This window comes from Rutidosis leptorrhynchoides, chromosome 1 (genome assembly GCF_046630445.1).
Source record: "Rutidosis leptorrhynchoides isolate AG116_Rl617_1_P2 chromosome 1, CSIRO_AGI_Rlap_v1, whole genome shotgun sequence".
Lineage (NCBI taxonomy): Eukaryota > Viridiplantae > Streptophyta > Magnoliopsida > Asterales > Asteraceae > Rutidosis > Rutidosis leptorrhynchoides.
The window spans coordinates 251,040,217-251,048,776 of record NC_092333.1 but is presented as its reverse complement, the minus strand read 5'-3'; positions in this window follow the sequence as shown (position 1 = coordinate 251,048,776).

Sequence of the window (8,560 nt, the reverse complement as noted above, 5' to 3'; positions counted from 1 at the left end):
GAAACACCATTGACCATAATTAACTTTGGTCGGTTGGTTGAGGATTTTCTTTTACTTAACCGTTTTATTATTTCCCCCACCGGTTCTATTTCTTCATCCGGTTCCGATTCTTCTTCCGGTTCCGATTCTTCTTCCGGTTCCGACTCTTCTTCCGGTTCCTCTTCGGGAACTTGTGAATCAGTCCACAAATTATTCCAATTTACATTTGACTCTTCATTATTATTAGGTGAGTCAATGGGACTTGTTCTAGAGGTAGACATCTATCACATAATATCAAACACGTTAAGAGATTAATATATCACATAATATTCATATGTTAAAAATATATAGTTTCCAACAAAAATGTTAAGCAATCATTTTTAAAGAAAACACGGTCGAAGTCCAGACTCACTAATGCATCCTAACAAACTCGATAAGACACACTAATGCAAATTTTCTGGTTCTCTAAGACCAACGCTCTGATACCAACTGAAATGTCCCGTTCTTATTGATTAAAAACGTTCCATATTAATTGATTTCGTTGCGAGGTTTTGACCTCTATATGAGACGTTTTTCAAAGACTGCATTCATTTTTAAACAACCCATAACCTTTATTTCATCAATAAAGGTTTAAAAAGCTTTACGTAGATTATCAAATAATGATAATCTAATATATCCTGTTTACACACGACCATTACATAATGGTTTACAATACAAATATGTTACAACAAAATAAGTTTCTTGAATGCAGTTTTTACACAATATCATACAAGCATGGACTCCAAATCTTGTCCTTATTTAAGTATGCGACAGCGGAAGCTCTTAATAATCACCTGAGAATAAACATGCTTAAAACGTCAACAAAAATGTTGGTGAGTTATAGGTTTAACCTATATATATCAAATCATAATAATAGACCACAAGATTTCATATTTCAATACACATCCCATACATAGAGATAAAAATCATTCATATGGTGAACACCTGGTAACCGACATTAACAAGATGCATATATAAGAATATCCCCATCATTCCGGGACACCCTTCGGATATGATATAAATTTCGAAGTACTAAAGCATCCGGTACTTTGGATGGGGCTTGTTGGGCCCGATAGATCTATCTTTAGGATTCGCGTCAATTAGGGTGTCTGTTCCCTAATTCTTAGATTACCAGACTTAATAAAAAGGGGCATATTCGATTTCGATAATTCAACCATAGAATGTAGTTTCACGTACTTGTGTCTATTTTGTAAATCATTTATAAAACCTGCATGTATTCTCATCCCAAAAATATTAGATTTTAAAAGTGGGACTATAACTCACTTTCACAGATTTTTACTTCGTCGGGAAGTAAGACTTGGCCACTGGTTGATTCACGAACCTATAACAATATATACATATATATCAAAGTATGTTCAAAATATATTTACAACACTTTTAATATATTTTGATGTTTTAAGTTTATTAAGTCAGCTGTCCTCGTTAGTAACCTACAACTAGTTGTCCACAGTTAGATGTACAGAAATAAATCGATAAATATTATCTTGAATCAATCCACGACCCAGTGTATACGTATCTCAGTATTGATCACAACTCAAACTATATATATTTTGGAATCAACCTCAACCCTGTATAGCTAACTCCAACATTCACATATAGAGTGTCTATGGTTGTTCCGAAATATATATAGATGTGTCGACATGATAGGTCGAAACATTGTATACGTGTCTATGGTATCTCAAGATTACATAATATATAATACAAGTTGATTAAGTTATGGTTGGAATAGATTTGTTACCAATTTTCACGTAGCTAAAATGAGAAAAATTATCCAATCTTGTTTTACCCATAACTTCTTCATTTTAAATCCGTTTTGAGTGAATCAAATTGCTATGGTTTCATATTGAACTCTATTTTATGAATCTAAACAAAAAAAGTATAGGTTTCTAGTCGGAAAAATAAGTTACAAGTCGTTTTTGTAAAGGTAGTCATTTCAGTCGAAAGAACGACGTCTAGATGACCATTTTAGAAAACATACTTCCACTTTGAGTTTAACCATAATTTTTGGATATAGTTTCATGTTCATAATAAAAATCATTTTCTCAGAATAACAACTTTTAAATCAAAGTTTATCATAGTTTTTAATTAACTAACCCAAAACAGCCCGCGGTGTTACTACGACGGCGTAAATCCGGTTTTACGGTGTTTTTCGTGTTTCCAGGTTTTAAATCATTAAGTTAGCATATCATATAGATATAGAACATGTGTTTAGTTGATTTTAAAAGTCAAGTTAGAAGGATTAACTTTTGTTTGCGAACAAGTTTAGAATTAACTAAACTATGTTCTAGTGATTACAAGTTTAAACCTTCGAATAAGATAGCTTTATATGTATGAATCGAATGATGTTATGAACATCATTACTACCTTAAGTTCCTTGGATGAACCTACTGGAAAAGAGAAAAATGGATCTAGCTTCAATGGATCCTTGGATGGCTCAAAGTTCTTGAAGCAAAATCATGACACGAAAACAAGTTCAAGTAAGATCATCACTTGAAATAAGATTGTTATAGTTATAGAAATTGAACCAAAGTTTGAATATGATTATTACCTTGTATTAGAATGATAACCTACTGTAAGAAACAAAGATTTCTTGAGGTTGGATGATCACCTTACAAGATTGGAAGTGAGCTAGCAAACTTGAAAGTATTCTTGATTTTATGAAACTAGAACTTTTGGAATTTATGAAGAACACTTAGAACTTGAAGATAGAACTTGAGAGAGTTCAATTAGATGAAGAAAATTGAAGAATGAAAGTGTTTGTAGGTGTTTTTGGTCGTTGGTGTATGGATTAGATATAAAGGATATGTAATTTTGTTTTCATGTAAATAAGTCATGAATGATTACTCATATTTTTGTAATCTTATGAGATATTTCATGCTAGTTGCCAAATGATGGTTCCCACATGTGTTAGGTGACTCACATGGGCTGCTAAGAGCTGATCATTGGAGTGTATATACCAATAGTACATACATCTAAAAGCTGTGTATTGTACGAGTACGAATACGGGTGCATACGAGTAGAATTGTTGATGAAACTGAACGAGAATGTAATTGTAAGCATTTTTGTTAAGTAGAAGTATTTTGATAAGTGTATTGAAGTCTTTCAAAAGTGTATAAATACATATTAAAACACTACATGTATATACATTTTAACTGAGTCGTTAAGTCATCGTTAGTCGTTACATGTAAGTGTTGTTTTGAAACCTTTAGGTTAACGATCTTGTTAAATGTTGTTAACCCAATGTTTATAATAACAAAAGAGATTTTAAATTATTATATTATCATGATATTATGATGTACGAATATCTCTTAATATGATATATATACATTAAATGTCGTTACAACGATAAACGTTACATATATGTCTCGTTTCAAAATCATTAAGTTAGTAGTCTTGTTTTTACATATGTAGTTCATTGTTAATATAATTAATGATATGTTTACTTATCATAATATCATGTTAACTATATATATAACCATATATATGTCATCATATAGTTTTTTTACAAGTTTTAACGTTCGTGAATCACCGGTCAACTTGGGTGGTCAATTGTCTATATGAAACCTATTTCAATTAATCAAGTCTTAACAAGTTTGATTGCTTAACATGTTGGAAACATTTAATCATGTAAACATCAATCTCAATTAATATATATAAACATGGAAAAGTTCGGGTCACTACATCCATTGATTAAGTCGACTACGAACCTATCAGATGAATTGATGATGGCTGGTTGGTTGATTCATTCTGGTGACGCTGCTTTCGGAGCTCGAGTGCAACTCCATATCGGAATAGCTGTCGGAATAGCTGTCGGAATAACTATCGGAATAGCTATCAAAATCTGAGGACTCGAACTGGTTGAGGGATTCATCTCGTATGATCATATGAAGGATTTTCGATAAGAAATAGATTATAGGATGTAGATTAGTACCCTGCAATACATAATTTACATATGCATATATAATACTAAAATCCCATAAGTTACGGAGGAATCTACGAAATCTGTCAGGCAAAGGTAACAATAACATATATGCTAAGATATGAATTAACAGATATGCTAAGATACGAATTTTGTCTATACACTATTCATGCAATCATTGCAGTAAGATGTGTCTACACTAAGAATGATAAGCAGGTAATTTCCTAAGGATGATAAACAGATGATTTCCGACAAAAATGATAAGCAAAACTTTTGACATGCAGACATAGTCGAAGTCCAGACTTACTAATGCATCCTAACGACTATCAGTTAGACACACTAATGCAAGACCTGGTTCACTAAGAGCACCGCTCTGATACGAACTCTAACGACCCGTCCTAATCCATCCGGACGAAGTCCATATCGATTATAAACGATTCACAATAGTTGATTACATCGCGAGGTATTTGACCTCTATATGATACATTTTACAAACATTACAATCGTTTTTAAAAGACAAACTTTCTTTTTATCGAAAGTTGACATTATGCATACCATTTCATAATACATCCAACTATATTTGACTTAATAATAATCTTGATGAACTCAACGACTCGAATACAACGTCTTTTAAAATATGTTATGAATGACTCCAAGTAATATCTCTAAAATGAGCAAATGCACAGCGGGAGATTTCTTTCATACCTGAGAATAAACATGCTTTAAAGTGTCAACCAAAAGATTGGTGAGTTCAATAGTTTATCATAAACATTCATTTCCATCATTTTAATAGACCACAAGAATTTCATTTCCAGTTCTCAAAAATATACGTCCCATGCATAGAGACAAAAATCATTCATATGGATTGAACACCTGGCAACCGACATTAACAAGATGCATATAAGAATATCCCCTATCATTTCGAGAAATCCATCGGACATGATATAAAACAACATCGAAGTACTAAAGTATCTGGTACTTTGGATGGGGTTCGTTAGGCGAAATAGATTTATAAAATTTTTTATAAAATTATTCTTCATTGAGGTGTAACAAAAATATTTAATGACACAACTCAGGTTAGAATTTAAAATCAATGCTAAACAGCATATAATAATCCATGCTAAACAGCGTATAGTAATCTATAGTTTTATTCCACAGCCTGAAGTGTAACTAAAAATATTTGTTGATACAACTCTACATAGAATTTAGTTTTTGACGGAACTATTTTGTAAATCAAAAAGCTCATTTATTCATCCCAAAACATTTAAAGAGTTTTAAAAATGGGATTAGTTTTTGTGTCTATTTCGTCAAACATTTATAAAACAGTGCATGTATTCTCAGCCCAAAAATATATAATGCAAAAGCAATTAAAAAGGGGAGCAAATGAAACTCACCTAATGTATTTTGTAGTAAAAATACATATGACTATATATATATATATATATATATATATATATATATATATATATATATATATATATATATATATATATATATATATATATATATATATATATATATATATATATATATATATATATATATATATTAGTTATATTATTTTTATGTTAATAATATATATATATATATATATATATATATATATATATATATATATATATATATATATATATATATGTTTTATATGTTCATTTTGTATATAAAGATATTAAATTTTTGTTATGTTATATGTGTTAAATATGTATATTTATGTATGTAATTAGTTTGTTTATCAAAACAGTAGTTTTATTATACTAAGTTAATATTAGTAAAAAAAAATAATGATAATTACATTAATAATATACATATGTTAATAATAACCCTATTAGTGATAGTAACAATGATATTAATAATAGTACTTGTAAGAATATTAATTTTACTATTTAAGATAGTTATGATATTAATGATTTACTAATAACAACAATAATAACTCTAAACATAATAATGATAATAACACACTATTAGTGATAATAATAATAATATTCATACTTGTATTTGTAATCATAATTAAATTGATAATACCTATACTAGTAGTAAAAATGATAAAATTATATTTTAAATGATGATAATAATATTAGTAGCAACATTAATAATGATAAAAATCCTATTCGTAATTATAGTTATAATGAAGTTTTCTATCATAATATTTATAATAATAATAATAATAATACACTTAATAATTATAATATTAATTATAATAACAACAATAATAATAATAATAATAGTGATATTCATAATACTTAACAATTATAATTATAATACATGTAATAATGACATTAATTATTAATAATAATAATAATAATAATAATAACAATAATAATAATAATAATAATAATAATAATAATAATAATAATAATAATAATAATAATAATAATAATAATAGCAATAATAATAATAATAGAAATAAAATAGCAATGTATACCCTTTTAAATCTTTGAGTAAAAAGAATTGCCCACGACGAGGCTCGAACCCGCGACCTCCCGAATACCCGCTAACACTCAAGACTGTTGGGCTATTGCACATCTTCTGAATATATTTGCAACCCAAATTTATTTATACCAATTATCTTTCTGAATACTCTTCATCTCCTTCTTCTTCAAAATTAATCGACCATAACCCATTTAATTTATCAAAACAACGATTTTTATACTTCAACTAATTGTAAGCAATCAACATACATGCTTTTATTAATGGAAAACGAAGAAAGAAAAAAAAATGAAAAACAAAACATAAGCAGCATACTGTCGACGCTGTTGAAAGAAAAAAAAATTGATTTCTATTTCTAAAACGTTTTAGCAAATGATCCCAACATGAAAAAGTTGCCAAATCATATCTATAAACTTTCTCAATCATCCATTTAATTGGAGGTATCAAAACGGTTACGAATTTTGGGATGAACGTTCAGTCGACTTTTTAATTTCAAAAGTTTGACTCGAAAATTAGAACACGATATTAGAAATTGGGTTTTGAGAATTTGTAGATAGTTTGTATATGGGATTCCAAACCACTCTCATTTAAGGATTTTTAAATGTGTTTCGAAATCAAGGTTTTCAAGAAAAGAAACAAGAACAGGGTCGACACATGTGTTCTTCATATATTTTATTTTTAATTCAATAAAACTGAAGGCTGTAAAAAGGTTTTGATGATTTAGTTGATAACGTAGGTCGATTAGTAATACTTCACACTGAATTCGATCAATTTTTAGAGCAATAAAGGTTGACAAGCAATTTATATCAGATACTAAAAAAAATAAATAAATAAGATAAAATAAAAAGGTGAATACGATCGATAAAAAATTTAGTTTGTTTTCTGAACTGAATTCGACACAAACAGAGACAGGAATAAAGATTGATTGTAATAGGAAACTAAATTTGATTTTATTCTGATTTTATATATATATAACATTAATATTAATAATTATTATATACAAATATATTAATAATAATAATAATAATAATACTCTTATTATTAATAATAATAGTAAAAATAACAATAATGATATTAATCACAAACATAATGGTAATTATTATTAATTTTGTCAATAATGATATTAATAATAGTAACAATTTTTAATGGTAATATTAATAAGTTCTATTATAATAATAATAAGTTTAATAACAAATAATAATAATGATAACTATATTAGTAATAATAATGATTCTTAATCATAATATCTATTAATGATACTAATAATAACAAATTACATGTTTCAATTTTTATATTTATATATTATAATAGTATTAATAATACAAACAATATTAATAATAATAATGAGAGTAATAATAACATAATAGCTGTATTTTTAATTTGTAATTACATTTAATATTTTAACCTTACATGTTATTAATTACGTAATACTTATGTTATATAATTACATAGAAATACATATTTGAATATTTGAATATTTATATATTTTACTTATATAGAAGTCATACATATTCATGGCAACTTAACTATTCTATATCTTATTTTACGATTTTAATTCCAATGATTAAAGTATACTTTGTTAATTTTTAAAATATTATGTACATACTTATATATATATATATATATATATATATATATATATATATATATATATATATATATATATATATATATATATATATATATATATATATATATATATATATATATATATATATATATATATATTTACAGCAATCGTTCGTGAATCGTTGGGAATAGTCAAAGGTCAAATGCATTCATGAAAAATTGTTTAAACATTTTGAGACTTGATTTAATAAACTTTGCTTATCGTGTCAGAATCATAATAAGATTTTAGTTTAAATTCCCGGGTCGTCACACCATCAGTTTGTGGATGATAGGCAGTACTCATGTATAGACAAGTTCCTAATGCTTGCTGTAATGTCTGCCAGAATCTTGAAATAAATCTGCCATCCCTATCAGAGATAATAGAGATTGATATTCCATGTCTGGAGACGACTTCCTTTAAATATAGTCGTGCTAACTTCTCCATCTTGTCATCTTCTCTTATTGGCAGGAAGTGTGCTGATTTGGTGAGACGATCAACTATTACCCAAATAGTATCAAAACCACTTGCAGTCCTTGGCAATTTAGTGATGAAATCCATGGTAATGT